Consider the following 15101-nt stretch of genomic DNA (forward strand, 5'->3'; position numbering starts at 1 on the left):
TCAGGCCCCAGCCCCGGTCTCCTTCCTCCCGCGGGAAACGACCTTGGCCCCGCCGCCCGGCCCTGGGGCAAGCCCACTCCGCCCCGGACACCTCCCAGCCGCCGGCCCCGCTCCGCACGCAGCCCCGGGGGGAGCCATTCCCCACCCCGGCGTCGCGGAGGAGCCGCGCCCGCTCCCTCCGCCCCGCCCGGCTCCGCCTCACTCACTGAGGCGACTCCCGCCTCGGCGAGCTGGGTGCCCCCGTTCGCTGAGGTAACCCCCGGCTCAGCCGGCTCGGTGTCCCCCCTCGCTGAGGTAACCCCGCCCTGGCCGGCTCGGTGTCCCTCCCCTCGCTGAGGTAACCGCCGGCTCGGTGTCCCCGTTCACTGAGGTAACCCCCGCCCTGGCCGGCTCGGTGCCCCCGTTCACTGAGGCAACTGCCGCCTCGGCCAGCTCGGTGCCCCCCCATCGCTGAGGTAACCCCCAGCTCGGTGTCCCCGCTCGCTGAAGTAACCGCCGGCTCCGTGCCACCCTCCGTCCGCTCGCTGAGGTAACCCCCGCCCCGGACGGCTCAGTGCCCGCCCCCGCTGCTCGCTGAGGTAACCCCCGCCCACGCTCTCACACCGGAGCCGGCTCGGCGCCCCCGCCCGCCGCCCTCGGGGCCGGCTGGATGCCCGCGCCCCTCCCCCGGGTCGGGCCGCCCGCCCGCTGGCTCTAGTCACGCTCCCTCCCCCGCCCTCCACTCTCTGCGTGACCAACTCCCGCGGAGGGGGCGGGAAGAAATGCTTCTTCCCCCTCCTTCCTCTTCCCCCGCACCCTTTTGATTGGGTCGGGCCGGGCTGCCCATCAACCCAATCCTCCATGCTGGTTGGCCGCGGCGGCAGGCCAGAGCGCAGCTCCCGCCCCACGGTGATCCCTCCAGCCCTCCCCAACACTTCGCGGCAGTGTCCTCAGAAGACTCATTGGGCCGAAGGGGCCGCTCCAGCGCTGCCGGCAGATCCGTGCGCCCATTGGCCGGCCGCCGCGCCAATCCGCCGGGCCGCGGCGCCCCGTAGGCTGGCGGGTGTCCCGGGGGGCGGGGCGGGGCGGCCTCCCCCCCCTCTCTCCGGTCCCGCCCTGTGACTAACTCCCGTGTGTGAGTCACGGCGCGGCCCGTCAGCGCCGTTAAATGCCGTGTGCGGGCGGGCGGCGCTGCCTGGGCTGCCCCGGCCCCCTGCGCGCGGGCCGCCGCCTCCCCCGCCTCCTCCTGCGGTACATGGCTGGCGGGCCGTACTTGTCACGGTGTCACATCCTCCCCGCCGGCTGCGGCCCCAACTTCCCCCTCAGCTCGGCTGCAACTGCTGCCCAGGGCCACCGCAGCGGCATGGGATAGAGCACAGCCGCCTCAGCGCCTGGCCGCCGCCTCCTCCGCCGCGCACCCCGGCGCCTCGCCGCACGCTCATTTTAAATTAATTCACCCATCCGGTTTAAATTCCTCACCCGTGTCCCCCCCCCTACAGTCCCCCCAACTGCCTCCTCACCCCCCCGGCAGCGTCCCCTCTCCGTTGACTCTTTTTCCCGCCCCCCATTCGGCCGCCCCCCGCTCCCCTCAGCGCCTCTCTCAGCGGTTCTCAACAGCGGAGCCCCCCGGAGCGGGTGAGTGCCGGGCACGGCCTTCCCGGGCTCGCTCCTTTCTGCGTGGTGGTGGGGGGTGCGGGGTGGGCGACGGCCGGGGCAGCCGCCGGTTGCCCGGGGAGCCGGCGGGGCGGGCTGGGGGAGCGCGGCGGCGGGTCCGGGTGTTTCTGTCCGCTGCCAACTGTTGGAAAGTTGGGGGCATTCGCCTGGCAGCGCAGCCTGGCACCGGCCGCGGCGATACTTTCCACCTTCGGACTGGAAAGGAAAAAGGGGGAAGAAAAAAAATAATGATAAAAAAAAACCTGGCGTCGTTGCCAACTACAAATGCGTGTCATGCTGCCGGTGACACATTTGATTGTAATTTTTGTGTTATTTTTCCCCCGGCTGAAAGCACGGTTGGGGCTGTGATGAAGGTTGATGTGAGGGGCAAGGGGCTCCTGAAAGATGCTCTCCGGCCTGGGCCACTGTCCCTCTCTGAAGACCAGGGAAACCCACCTTTTTTTATTTCCAGGTGCACCGTCCTCCTCCCCACCTTGTCATGTTTCAGTATTACCTGGGCTTGACTTGGCTTGGCAGGACAATCTGTGTAGCGTAGGGTGAAGCCATGGTCCACAGCAGGGACTTCTGGTGGCTTGGATTGATATTGGGAGCACTTAATGTAAAATGGTTTTGTCTCTGTTTCATTGCTATTGATTTTTTTTTTTCCCTTCTTAATGTATTTTCAGAAATGTGAATGTGGTGTATGTTCTCATGTGCTGTACATTCAGAGTAGCTAAAATAAGACATACATGGAAAACCCCAGCAAGCACAGCAGCATTTCCATACACAGGGCGTCTGAAGCCTTAGTACTTTGCTGGGTTTAGTTATTAATATTAATTGCTTGGTCTTTGTAATTCATATCATATGGAAACTAATTGCTGAATTGAAGGTTTACCAAACCTCACAGCACTCCAAAATCATCTTTCTCAGACATCTGAAAAATAAAGCTACTGAACTTCTGTTAAGATGAAAGGCAAACACTCTTGTAAATGAGAAGTAGAAAAGTATGGCTTTAGTTCAGTGACTACTTAATTGTAGTTTTAAGTATGCTTAAGATCAATAAATTTGTAGAGGAAATGAAATCTTTAACAAATCTTGTCTTGCTTCTATCTATAAAGAGAGGGAGGGAAACAAAAGAAATCAACCCTGAGATTTTTACCAAACAGTCAATCAGCCTTTATCCCAAGGGGTGACTTGCTCAATGTAACCCAGAAACTTCCTAAATGTCTGTTATTTTGCCTTTACGGGGGGTCCTTGAGCTGTGGCCTGTTAAGTCAATTTGAAGAGGACCTGCTTCTCCTCTGTTACCACTTTTAGCATCAGTGCAACTTCGTTAACCTTAACGGACCAGATTTGCATTGATGTGAAAAGTAATCGAGAAACCCATGTTTTCAGAAAGGCCCCTATAGTAGTGATGTGACAAGCTCTGATTCATTCCCTCATCAGACCCAATTACGCCACCCTTACTCACACCGAGTGGTACTTTACTGCGCAAGAGCTCCCTGCGATGCTTGTATGACTACTTGTGTACTACAGTACCAATCTGGGTGAGGTAATGGCGCTTATTTTTTTTATAACTATTTTTTCCCTTCCCTTGAAATAAGAACTTATTGGATAACTATTTTTCTTGGGTTGTGAAGAAAACTGAGGATTAAATGTAAAGCTGCTCTGTTAAGTGACTATACAAAAAAACCCGCTGAGATCTGTGCTACCAGTGAAACGGGCAGGTAAGTTTTCTGTGTGTTTAGCTTTCCCTTGTTGCTATGGGAAGTAGGAAAAAGATTGTTGAGAAGTTCATTATCTTGTCCTGAAATTTCTCTGTGCCTGAGGGAGCCCATACCTACATGTGGTGTTCAAGTTAGGGTTGGGTTTTGGTTTTTTTTTAATTCCTCTCCTTCTCCAGAACCCCCCTAAACATTCACATCACATTGTTTAAATGTTTGCTATCGAAATCACTGGCAGCAGGATCAGGCCCTCAGTTGTTTTTCTTTAAAGCAGTTGATAATGGTTTGGACGTGATGTTGTAGAAAGATAATATTATCTGGTGTGTCCACAGCTCAGAACCACTGTCTTACAGTCTCAGAAGAAAGCTCCCTACTAAGCAGCTTGTAAAGAAAATACGTCTAATAAAGCAGAACTGTCTTCTGCCTTTATGTTCTTATTTATAACTCTCTTGAAAGTTTGCTTGATACCCTTTCAGAACAAGACACACTTCTTTCGTGTTTGTTTCATGTTTTCACTTCCTTGTATGACTGCGTTCATTGCTAAGCTTTTGTGTCACTGATTGAGATGTTATTGTAATTAACATTAATTAAGCAAACTAGATTGTTTTTAGAGGCTCTCCAGACCCGTATTGATACTGTCAACTTGTTTGTTTGTTGAACAAAAATACAAACATTTCACCATTCTCAGAGGAAATACATTAACTGGTTCCAAATCAATATATGCATGGGAAACCACAGCAAAATTAAGCTGTTTTTCCTCAAACTGCATATTGAATCTTGATGGAGGTGCTGAATACAGTATGGCTGGATCTGAAACATCATGGCAGGGTAAATGGAGGGGAGCAAGAAAAGGGACTTGTGTACAGCCATTTGGGGAGGCTTACACTGCAGAGTTCTTCCACATTCTTTCCAGATAGACAGTACTGGATTAGTTGGGCCAGATTCTGCAGTCCCTAATTCAGCAAAACTCTTACTGAAGTATCCTGGAGCTGTCTGCTTGGTTGTGGACTGCTGGATTTGTTCGAGAAGTGGAGAAAAATGGCAGAGTTTACTTCATGAATTATTTAGGACATTTTGGATTTTAGACTCAGAGAAGATATCTTCCTTTAATTTGGCTTAGAAGGTGTTCCAGGTTTCTTTTTAAAGAAAAACTTATTAAAAAAATCTTTGAAATATACATTCACTTATAAAATATTCCCTATAGCAATGGTAACATTGTACAATTTTTTTTATAATGTTAATTATAGTGACATTCACAAGAGTCTCTATGATTCCGAATCACCCTCTTGAAACACTTCTGAGCTGTGAGGGACTTCAGAATCTCTCCCTAGAAATTGTAATTGTTGCAATATTTATATGTTGTATAGTTGTGTACTCTTAAGGAAGAAAAAGCAAGTAGGAATAGGGAGAAGAGTTGAAACAAGGGTTTGTTGTCACAATATCTGAAAATCTATGCAGACTAGCAGATAATTCCCTGCCTTAAAAATTAAGTCACTCTAATTTCCCATTTAAATAAGCAGAATTTGGTTTGCAGTTTGCTTTGGGTAATGAAAGAGAGGTTTTTTGTTTCTACTTTTGGTTCAGTGGTCCTCTGGAAAGTTAGAAACAGCGCCCTGGGGCTCAGCGAAGTGGAGGGTGTATAATTATATGGGAAGGCTCCATAGCATCAGTGAATTAGCATTAGCAGCTGAGTGAGTTTGTTAAGCTGTAGAGATGGTATTATGGAAATCAATAAAATGCTGACTTCTTATTGCAGATTCCATGTTAAAAGGAAGATGGTATTTGTTCATCTGCCTTTCATGTAGACATGCCAAACCATTAGTTGATTTGGAAAAGCAGGTTTTTCAGTTCAGAAGATAAATAGATTATTTTTTTTAACTCTTTTGAATCTTTATTTATTAGATTGTCTTCCAGAAATCCCACTAACATCCTGGCCTGCAAGTTGCTTCAAGTGTGTCTGTTTGTCAGCAGAGGCAAGAGTGAAGGTCACTTACTTTTCTTATGACATGCTGGTGTGGCATTGTTTGTTGTAGACCAAATGCTGTATGTTACTGACATTTCTGCTTCTGCTTTAAATTAGAGTATCTCAAGTGTTTGGAGGGTTCTGATGAGATGTACTGAAATCCACACTAAAAATAAAAGAGAAATGGTGACCTTAACTGTTTTCAAATATATGAGTCAGGAGGGCTGATATTAATCACTATGAAATCTGTAATATGCATTGGCCTTTATTTCTTTGTCTCAAAGCTTCTCCTGCTTTTATACCAGAAAGACAAGTAACCAGATCATTCATCACATTAAGCGCTTATAGAGACATGACAGATCAACAGCCTTGTGTTGAGCACTGTGTAATGTGTATGATACATTAAGTTCTCATGATCTATAGAAAACATTTTAATTGAGAAGAATAGTAAATGGGAACGGCTGTCTTCTAATCCAAGGACCTTGTTGTTTGCTTGTTTGTTTTTAATTCTTCCTGATTGAAATTAAACTTAAGTTCATGTTCAAATTATTTTATATTTAAAAATCTGTATGCTATGACCCTTGATAAAATACTCTGAAACATTTTATTAAAGAGGAGATACGCTAAGGGGTTTAGGGGAACATGGGAAACTTGGCTGGTGGATAGCAGAACTGACTGTGATCCAGGGGACTTTATAGAACTTTGAAGGTGCAACTTGGCAGCTTCTTCGGGGATGCGGCAACGAGCATCTGTTTTGTGACATGTGAGCAGCGTATGTACAGAGTTCAGATATCGTGAGGCGTGCGGAGCATGTTCTTGTATGAATAGAAACAGTTCAAAATGCTGGGTTTATGATGCAGGCAATAGTAAAGGTCAGCAACTTGGAAAATTAATAATATGGTTCGTGTTGACATTTTAGAGAGAATTCTGATGGGGGCGTGTAAGCTCGTCAGTCCGGCAGCACAGATAAATAGGCAGCCTTCCTCTTATCTCTTTGGTAACCCAAACCTTTTTACTGAGAAACTGGCAACATCATGTTTATATTCTCCCTGTGCTTTATTGTTTCTGCTAATCTCTAATTAAATAGAGCTAGTGAGGGCCAGCATGGTGCTTTTAGTGCTCGACTACAGCTTAGAAATGACACTCTGCTTTCTAGTGATTATGAGCAGGTGAAGTCCCAGAAAGGGCAGGGGAGTTGGAGTAACATAGCATGCAAGTAAATTCCTGATTTGCTTAAATATTTGTCTGTAGTTGTAGCGATCCACAGTACTTCATATCTCTGGTATTGCCATGGGTGTCCAGTTAAGGGCCGTTTAAGAACACAGAAATGGAAAAACAAACAAACAAAACAAAACCAAAAAACCAGGGATGAAGAAATCTCAGTTGAACCCGGACAGAACCTTTTTAGTTCCTACCATGTAAAATAGGGAGGAGGGTCCCAATAAATAACAAGGATAAAGCCTTTTGTAACTGTAAAATTACAGTAGTGATGGTGACTCTGAAAAGTAGCTTCTAGATAGAGAATTGTAGTCACTTTACTGTCTTTTTGTAAGCTGTTAATAATGTAGTTAAAGCATTGGTTCTGAGAACAAGTATGTTGGTAGCTTGGATTCTTCCTCTTTAAAACTTAGAAGTCTACATTCATATGTTTTCTGTGGAGGAAAATAAAGTACTGCTTGTTTGATTATGCAAATTCAATGTTCTTATTAAGAGAAAATCATGCACCCTGTTTTTTGTTGAAATGAAGTAAAATATTCCTGTGGATGCCTGTTTCACGTTTGGGTTTTGTTTGTTTGTTTCCTGTCTTCTGACTCTCTTTTCATTGCCCACTCTTCTTTCTGTCCTCCTGAATTCCTTTTCTGTCATTGTTTTTGATTCCCTCCACTTCTTTCCAGCCATTTTTTATCCCGTTTGTTATTGTTCTTTCCAGTCTTAATCAACTACTGGTGTTGCTGCTTTCTTACAGAATCACATTAACAGCTCCCAATAACAGTGCTCTACACAGGGTACAAATAAATAGCAACCGATCCTTCCTTAAAAAGCTTACAGTGGGAATGTGAAATCTGGGGGACTGACATCCAGCTCCTGTTTTTCGTGGCCTACACTTCTTGGTTTTGGTATGGAGAGCGGTTGTGCTGCTGTCGTGCACGTGCTAAGGCACGTGTTGAGGTATGGGATGCCAGTAATATTTAGTGACCTCTGCTCTTGGCAAGGAAACGGTTCACCAATGCTGACCCTTAGTCCGAAAGGAAAATGTGAAGGGAGAGCCTGTTGGAGGTGTGACATGAGCTGGTGCAGTCACCCAGAAGGAGTCAGGACCACAGCCAGGAATAATACCCAGGTGTCATCAGCTTCAGACACGTGCCCTGGGCTGCAACAAAGAAAGTTTTTAACTTCTTCTATGGTTTGTGGAGCTGGTTTCTATTTTTTTTTTCATCCTTCTGCTTCTATTTATTTGGCTGTCTTCTCAGTTTTAGTCTTTTTTTTTTTTTTTTTTTTTAATATGTCATAGCTACTAGTGATCTCTCAGACTGCAGCACAGGGATGTGAATAAGATTTAGTGGGTTTTCCCTCATCCTGCGCTGGAATATTTGGCTGTTGCCAAAGAAATTGAGGTCAGAATCAGGGCCTCTTAAGTACCGTGTGCCAAAAAGTACCTATGTATGCATTAAAGGTATCAAAATACTCTTAAAAAAATAAATTGTGACATTAAAAAGCTAATGTGCTGTTTGTGATGCAATATGAGAACCAAAATATAAAATGCAATAGGTTTTCTGCGGTGATGTAAAGGTAAAAGGTGCAGCCTTTTCAAGAGAACCTTTAAGCTATTAAATCTTTTTAAGGAACACACCAATCCTTTGCTGAACCTGCTAATTTGAAGGTTTTGGAAGGTAAGTGGCCCTCCTTCTTGTGATAGGGAACATATGGGACAGTAAAGTTTCTAAACAGAGCTGAAGTCTCTAGGCCTGATGCTGGTTGTTGCCTAATATCAAGGGAAAGATGTAGCAGCCAGATATGCAGTGGGAAAATGCCCAGGAACAGGGCATCCTTCCAGCACCCAGCCAACGCAAGGAGGCTGTTTTAACTGCCCTTTGATTTGAAATATTTTTTATTTATTCCCTGTTATTATTTCAGTGCAGATTCTAGAGATGGGCAGTTTCTGTCCTTTTAGATTGGCAAATTTTTGTGGCATTCCTACCTTGGAAAGTCCAAAGGGGAGGGGGTTCAAATTTCGGGTATCATCTTCTACTCTCCCCCCTGCCATGTTCAAAATGAAATAGTCTTCCCTTGTTCTGAATAAAAGCTGTGATAATCGATTTCCTTTACTGTGATAATCCATTGCCTAAATGTCCTGGTAGCATAATTTGATTGTGGCGCTTGGACAGCTATCATATCACTCCTGTAAAACAACATTGTTTGAAATTTTATAATCCAAGAAATCCAGACTTAAAGTGCTTACAGCAGTAACTAATTGCATGCTAGTGAGTGTTACTATATCTTCCTGATTTATGTCCCTCATTGGCCAAGACAGACTTGCGTATGAGTTCTCAACATGTTATTTAACAAGATGGTAGTGCGCTGTGTTTAAATTGCTTCTTGTTGTGTGGGGATTTTTTGTTTGTTTTGTGTTTTGTTTTTTGTTTTTTAATTCTCCTTTCCCAATGTGGGGTTCAGACCTTATTGGTTTTATGGGAAAGCCACGAATCCGTATTCCTTCAGGAGCTGTTGCAGCATGAGTGAGCAAACTGTGTAGGTTCTTTGAGGAGCTATGAAAGTAGCCTGTGCTCCTTACCCAAGAAGAGTTAAGAATTGTTATTAACTCAGTGGTTTTGGTGGTGTTTGGTGGTTTGCTTTTTGTTCTTTCCTTTTCTTCCTCACTTGAGCTCTGATTCTAGAGGAGTGGGAGCAATTATCCAGCTTGTCTTGTATCTTTCCATTCAGAAGAGAGTAGGATGAGAAAGAAGGTCTGCTTTGGACTGCAGGTGTTCTCTCTAGCCCTTTTGCCACTCACAGGTCACATTTCTTTAACCTGCAAAACAGCAGAGGAGAAAACCCTTCTTGAACACTTCTACTGGCTTTAATGAGAGATTAAGGAAAAATCCTTCTTTTAGAAAGAGAAGTAGTGTAGGTGAATGCATTTAGCACCCTTTAGGAAAGGGTCGCCACCACAGGAGTGCTGTTAAGAAAGGTTGCCAAATCCTCCCAAACTCTGCATCAGGTTGTTATGAAAGACCCCTATGAAATGAAGAAGTTCTATAGCCAGTGCATGCACGCATATTTCTGAAGGTTATGCTGGATTGCTGCCATGCCACAAAACTGATTAGAATAATTTATAATAAAAAGTGGATTTCAGAAATGGATAATGTGATGGATAATGTGAGACTATCTGCTCCCTCCCAAAGCGCTTTTGGGAGGATGCTCAGGGGCTGGGGTATGAAATGGTGTTGTAGAAAGCCCCTCTGCCCTGAAGGGTGAAATACTCCTGCATATTGGGGCTCAGTACTGGAAGGAGGGAAGTGAGTGGCAGGGGATGCAAATCTGAAGTTTTTCCTGGTCAGTGGATGTACCCCAATGTGTAGATTTTCTACTACTGTCTGTAGGAAGAAGCTACTGCCATCACTTTTCTTGTCAGAGTTGACTGCTATATGCTTGGCTTAAAACATTAATACAGATTGTGTGCTTATGCATTGCTGTTTGTTTATTTACTTGCAGTAGGACTCGGAATATTCCAGGCAGTTTCGCAGTGCTTGTGGATAATCTCTGCTCCAAGGACTTCACAAATCTGAGAAAGGCCAGGGGAGAGTAAATAGGTGGGAATTTACAGGTGTTAGTACAGAGAGACAGAATGAGATTCATAGGATGTGGGGCCCTTGAGAGGAGTGTGAGTGTGTGGCAAAGGAGCTGTGCAGGTGAGGTGGGAGGAATATATGTGTGGTGCCCTCCTTGAAAGAAACGGGCACCATGCAGACAACTGCTTTGACTGCTGAGCGGTCTGTTCTGCATTTATCAGCCATCTAGGCCTAGTAAATGTGTGCATTTTGGTCCCTAGTGTGCCTGGAAAGAAAAGAGATCCTTTGCTTTCCTTCTGCATTACAAGTCAGTCCTTGGTCAGTTTAGAGCCCCTGACACCTGATCTGTCTCTTGGACGCTTTCCCCTGTATTTGTCATTGCGCGATGTGATGGCTGTGTAAGTGGAGTTATTCTCTCGTGTTCTGTGCAGAGAAATGCTGTCAAAATGAGAAAATGGGGGAATAAGGCACGTGAGGTGTGTGCGTGCAACATGAGGCTTGACAAGGCCAGCACTGGGGTTTTGCACATGCATTCCTTGGGGCACAAAGTGTCATCGTCTTCAATTCAGTTTTTGCTGCAATTAAGGCCACTGAGCATGTCTGTAATACAAACAGAAAACAAAAAGAAAATGTTTTCTCTCCATCCATCATTCTAGCATTGTTTATGTGTGTATGAATCATTCCTCCTCCATCTGGAAGGATGAGATGCAGAGCTCTTCTAAGGAGGTATCTAACGTACATCCTCATAGCAGCTAGCAATTGGCATGACAAAAAGGTTACAGCTAGTGGCTGGCGCTTTTCCCATCCATCTTGCCACTGGAAACATAATGCTTTTGCAATGTGCTTGTTCTTCAGGCACCAGCATGCAGAGCCAGTCCTCGGGACACACAAACGGAGCAGTTGCGTGTTGTTCGCTTTTGTTTATGGTGCCTCCTTGGTGACCCCAGAACTAAGAAGCAGGAGTAACAACAATGAATGCGACATGGAGTGAATGGGAACAGTGGGGTACTTGCAGGACATCCCCAGGTGTGGGAAGAGGAGCAGCAAGGCATCTAGCACTGCCAGTATAACATCAAGTGTGGCACAAGACCCTGTTTTGCTTCTAGCCTTGTATGCTTTGCACAGGATAAGACAAAATTTAGTAGTATTGGGTGCACAAGGAAAAAAAAAGTTGTTGTGTTTTTTTTTATTAAATGTCATATGTGATTCGTGTAAACTGACTACCTTATATATATATATTCTGTCCTTCTCTTGATTTGTAAGAAGACTAAGGCCCTAATTCAATTAACGTAGTCTCAAATGTTCCTGTGATGTCAAGAAAGAATTTTATTGCCTGGGATTTTGTAGAGGGGTGTTTAACATGGTGTCAGAATAGGCAGTAGAAAGAAAGCCCCCTTAATACTCTGCTTTAACAAATCTTTTTACCTTTCTCTGTTGCTGAGTGTACCTTAACATCTCATCTTGCACCAGTGATGAACACAATATGCAGTTCAAATCTACATGTAGAAGCTGGATATTCTTCTGCTGAAGCTTCTTGAAGCATTCTTGAAACTCACCAAACGCGTGCCCACGGGATTGGACATGTCTTCGTTGCTTCCTTCTTTTGAAAGACAGTTGGTGATGAGGTAGGGGAGAGTCCAGGATGTGCTGCCTGCCCCCAGGGCCTTTGGTGCATTTAATGAGCTGGTGTTTGCACTGGTTGTTCATAGAGCTGGGACCAGTGGCTCTTTCTCCCTGGGGAGTGCCTGTGCAAACAGTAAGAGCCTCTCTGCTCCCCTTCTCGTCTCTGCATTTTAAGCAGTGTCTGTTCTGCAAGGCAGGCTCATTAGTGCTGCAGGAGCTGAGAGTCATCTCCCCATCGCCCACCAGATAGTCTGGAGGTTTAGGGCACTGTTCTTTGCAAGACTGCAGCCAGCTTAGGTTGAGCTGGGAATGGCAGGGATGAAATCATCAGCGTGTCTCACCTGAAGGAGTTAAATCCTGCTCTGTTGCATGGAGGATAGACTTGTGGCTACTGCTGCTGCTGTCTTGTATATGAAGCGAGGAACTTTGGCTTTTTGAAGGACAGGTTCCTGTCTTAGTGCATGAATGGAGGAATCTCTTTTCTACTTTTTTGTAATGGGTGGGTTTAAGATGCAGCCCTGTTCTTAATGTCTCTTATTAGCTGACTCTAGACAGCGGTATGCTGCTCTCAGGGGTGCGAAGTACTGGCCTGTTGTTCCCTAGCATACTTTGCGTTTGGGTGAGAGGGAGATGGCCGATGTGGCCTGTAGGCTTTCTGCGGCGGAGTTCCTGTTCTGGGGTGATAACAGCTATGCCCCGTCCTTTCGAGTTGTTGTGGCAGCAGGCAGGGACTGTGAAACCCTCCTGTGGCTCTGAAGCTGGATGCTGTGTGCGAGAGACTATCTGCTCCCTCCCAAAGAGCTTTTGGGAGGATGCTCAGGGGCTGGGGTGTGAAATGGTGTCGTAGAAAGCCCCTCTGCCCTGGAGAGTGAAATACTCCTGCATATTGGGGCTCAGTACTGGACTTTGTATCTGGGGAGAGCTTTTCTTTCACGATGACTCAAGCTTCTCCTTTTATCTTTACTTGATACATAATAGCCTGGAGAAGACCCTTTAGGTAGGTATGTTTTGTTACTTTATTTAGCTTCATGATTGATGTTTATACTATAGTGTAATAAACACAATTACCATGTCTGCCTTATTTCAAGGTGTGTGCTTGTGTGTGAAAAAGATTTGGATACATTAACTCTGCCATCTTTCCTACCTGTGCCTGAGATATTATCTGCTTGCAATCTTTTCTGATACATAACAGCTATGGAAAGGAAGTAACACTCCTTATGCTCTTGGAAACATTTCGGTAGCTTGACTTTGGTAAGCAGTACAGCGGTAATAGGAATGAGGGGTGACGTGCTTTGTCTTGCTTTGCAAACTGTCTTCTGGATCCTGCAGAGCATGGTTGGCAGTTGGAGGTTGTTCACATTGCACACTTCACCTGCTGTGCCCACTTGCAACACGCTCCGTGTATATAAATTCGTGAGAGGTCGGAGTTCGAAGTCTGGGGACCCCTGAGGCGGAATGGTTGTGTATATGCATGTGTGTTTGTATGTGTATGCTCAGCGGGTGTACGTTCTCCAGCTTGAGTCAGCTGTGGCTATTTCCACTTGCTGAGAGGCTGAAAACCAGGTTCCCATGGCCTAAATTCCACCTTAGGCTCTGTGCTTGAAGGCCAGGAGTCAGCTGGAAGGAAATAAAAGATACAGAGACTTAGGTGCAATTTAGGGCATGTGAATCTGGCTCCTCTCCTGTGATACCGGTGTACCATAAGCATCCAGTGTAGGAAGCTTGTAGTGAACAGGCCAGGCCAATGACTGTATCTTCACTTTCAGAAGTGTTTCTAGACATACCAAACTGGAGTCCCCACCTCTAACCCAGGTCCAATTTGAATTCTTAAGCCAATCCCATCAGTGTTAGACAGAGCAAAGAACCTGATCCAAGCAGTGTTGCTTATTCCTCGGAAGATCCAGACACCTCACAGCATTTACCTTCTAGAGGGTAACTACAGGGCTGGGGGAGAGGCCTGGAGCTATGCTGGTGCATGTGTTGTATTCTGGCTCTGGGGGAGGTGGTGGTTGTTTTTGTGGGTTCTTTTTCCCTCTTATAAAGTTCGAGCGCTTGCATTGCACTTGTGGCCTAGAAAGACTAGAAAAGGCTGTTACCTGTCAGCACCATATAGATCTGGTGTTGAATGAGGAAGACGCTTGGGCTCTCAGACATGGGGTGCTGAGGGTGCTTTGCAGTGTTTCCAGCATGCTTGGTGGTGGAGGAACTGAGCCTTCCCAGGCTTACTTGTGGCCATGAAGAGTGTGATCTCTCACTATGTTGGCCCTGGTAATCTCTGACTATCAATCATCCTCTTCTCATTTGGAAGAACTTTGACTTAATAATAATGAGAGATACATCAGCTTGAGTAATTTCTGTTTGAAGATATTAAGCTCTGTGAATACTGAAGAATATAATATCCTAAGCTTTTGAGCAGTTCTGACTGTAATGTAGTGCTGTTCTTGGAATGATTTGTTTCAACTATAGGGCCAGTTTAAATAGAGCTATTTAAGTATATGTTGCTGTTCCTCATACATCAAAAAGTGAAGTTCAGTGAATAATGGGTTATCATGGGGCACCACAATGAGATAAGAACTCATCACAGCTTTGCAATAAATGACAATGTCATTAAAGGAAAAAAGACTTTTTGTCTGTAAGCTTAATTGGAAAAGCCAGAAATCATGAGTGGAGATTTTTAGCATGCTAACCAACTGGAATATATTGCAATAAGAGCAAATTTCTGTGTGCAGAGAGTATCCAAGATTTTTGATTGCTGTGTGAGCCACATAGCTGTGGGATATTTTCCCATGTGTGCCTTCTATGTAGATAAGTGACAGGTACCTGATGACTGCTCCTGGAGGGGAAACATAGTACGTTATTACTGAACAGCTTTCCAAGATGCAGCAGTTGTCATTAGAACTCAACAGTGGACAATGGAGCTGTATTTGGCAGGTGTTGACTTTTTTTTCTAACTTTTAATGGCAATAACTTGCAGTTATGTCATGCTGTAGTTTTAAACTGTGCAAGGCAGTTTGACTCGTTTATGTTCTTATTCAGGTCTTTAATGTTCACACAGAAGAAGATGACTTCTGGGCTTGCTGATCATATGGGTTGGAGGTGGGGATAACTAGCCATGGTGTACAGGGCTATTAGGCACTCGTTCTTTCACTGGGCTTTATAACAAAGCCACTATGCCTGAATTTCCCTGTCTGCAGAATGAGTCCATCCTGCAGTTTATAAAGAATTTGTGGTGCTTACTTTAACTTAGTGCTTTTAGTAAGCAGAATCATTGTACGACTGTGGTCTCAGTTGTAGTTAGCAGGACACCGCGATTGGCCCATCTGCAACAGCTCTGCCGGAAAGGTCTGATCTGCAGGTGCCCTTGTTTGC

At 45.5% G+C, this 15101-nt stretch overlaps 1 protein-coding gene across 5 annotated transcripts in view; it reads left to right on the forward strand.

Moving 5' to 3' along the window:
• The first annotated feature begins 1191 nt into the window (after positions 1-1191).
• SERTAD2 (SERTA domain containing 2) overlaps positions 1192-15101 on the forward strand; it is an 84831-nt gene continuing 70921 nt past the window's right edge. For all 5 annotated transcript variants that reach the window (XM_082047332.1, XM_082047329.1, XM_082047331.1 and 2 more), the window contains exon 1: positions 1192-1614. The gene's annotated coding sequence lies outside the window, so the exon portion shown is untranslated. The remainder of the gene's footprint in view (positions 1615-15101) is intronic.

The sequence above is a fragment of the Streptopelia decaocto genome (assembly GCF_964273445.1).
Source record: "Streptopelia decaocto genome assembly, chromosome: 3".
Lineage (NCBI taxonomy): Eukaryota > Metazoa > Chordata > Aves > Columbiformes > Columbidae > Streptopelia > Streptopelia decaocto.